The sequence below is a fragment of the Elephas maximus genome, chromosome 12, assembly GCF_024166365.1.
Source record: "Elephas maximus indicus isolate mEleMax1 chromosome 12, mEleMax1 primary haplotype, whole genome shotgun sequence".
Lineage (NCBI taxonomy): Eukaryota > Metazoa > Chordata > Mammalia > Proboscidea > Elephantidae > Elephas > Elephas maximus.
Genome location: NC_064830.1, coordinates 10,039,340 through 10,041,296, shown reverse-complemented (window position 1 = coordinate 10,041,296; position 1,957 = coordinate 10,039,340).

Below are 1,957 nucleotides of genomic sequence, written 5' to 3'. Positions count from 1 at the left end.
TACCTTCTTAGGTGAGATCACTATCTCTTAATTTCTATCATCAGAACTAGCAACCGACTTTTTTTTTTTTAAGGAACTTTTTAAAATTTTTTCCACAAAAACTAAGTCTCTTTCCTTCTCCCCACCATTCCTCAGTTAACAAAGCCATCTTTTGCAGGGCCACACGCCTCTTTTGTTTGAAAGATTAGCTTCCCAAATATGTATTGATTTAAATTTGTGCCTCTGAAAGATGACAAGTCATTTCAACCTTGGAGGTGGCTCTCAAATACCAGAAATTGCCAAAGTTCAATTGGCGAATGATCCTACAGTCAGAGAAAGCTTTATTGAGGATGTGGAGCCTGAACTGTGCCTGGAAGGGTTTGGAAGCTAGATACAAAGAACTGCATCAACAACGGCGACAGAATACTGACGTGGAGCAAAACAAAATGGTGCGCTGTGTGGGGTGGTGCTGGGGAATACATGTTGGAGAGGAAAGATTAAGAAATTCAGGCTGGGTGGTAGAGTAGTTCCTTTTATGGCATACGCATGAGGAGGAGGTTACTGTTTGGATTTTGTGTGTTGGGAAAGGTGGAGCCACTCTGAGGTCAGGCTCTGGGAAGTGATGATGAAAAACACTAATGGGTAAGAAATATGATTTCTAAAAGGTTGTGTATCACCAGGAAGCCCCCCATTCATGGCGAAAAGTGGAATTTAGAACATTCCTGTCTCTGTGTGCTTACAGAGGTCCAACTTGTTCCCTTTGATCATGTTGAGAGACAGTTGGGAATGCGTAGTGGAAAACCAGCTGAACAGCCTTTGATCATGTGTTTAACAACGCACCTTTGAGCTGGGTCAGGGTGGAGAAAACTTAAGTTCTGTATAAACTCTCATTTTGGAGAGCATTCTTTTCTTCGGCAGTGTGTCCAGCCTGCCTCTGGACCCACCTCCATCGCCTCTTTGAAGCTCGTAGGAGATTGCAGCCACGTAGAAAGGGAGTCCAAGTTACATTCCACGACAGCCGAACTTGGGACCAAAATATGCTGACTTCCTGGCATACCCTGAAATGAGCTCCAGAAATTGGAAGGAACTGATTTCCTTAAGGTCCATGGAAAAAATCTTGTGGAGCCTTCTCCACCCTTTAAGAAAAATAGGTTTCCCAGCTTATGTTTTTATTTGATCAGCATGGTCAATTTTTTAGAAAGATTTCTAGTTGCCTACCAGACTAGGCTGTGGGGCCACTAAAGTAATGATGATAATAATGCTAACTAACATTTGTTGAACATACAAAATACAGGTCCTGTGTTAAATACTCTACCTACATTATTGCTTTTAAATCTCATGACAACCCTGTAGTACAAGGTTTATTATCTGTATTTTGTAGATGAGGGAACCACAGCTCAGAAAAGCTAAGTAATTTGTCGAAGGTCAAGAAACTAGTAGGTAGTAGGCCTACAGATGTGGTGTGCTGGTAAATATTTAACAAACAGTTCTTGGGGCAGGGACTGGGTTTTGATCTGTGCCATTTGCTGATTTCTGTGGCGTAAGTATTCTCTCCATGGCTGACTGCAAGCTATGAAATCTGGCATTAATCAGTCCACAAATTTCCTGAAAATTTAACAGAGTCGGTAGGAACAAGCTCTAGCACACCACTACCTACAGACTTTTCTGGGCCTTAAGCCCTTCTTTTTAGCTATTTTATTATCCTGGCTTAAGTGCGTTAGAGGAAAAAAAGAAACAGAGTCATCAGATTATTGAAGCTAGGTAAAGTAGGGCAGAATACTAAACCCAAACCAAACCAGTTGCCAGTGAGTTGATTCCAACTCGTGACGATCCCCTGTGTGTCTGAGTAGAACAGAGCTCCATAGGGTTCTCAACGGCTGTGACACCTGGGAAAAGATCACCGGACTTTCTTCCAAATACCCTCTGTGTGGACATGGTAAATGTTTAAGCTTTTGTTTAGCAGCTGAGTGCGTTAACC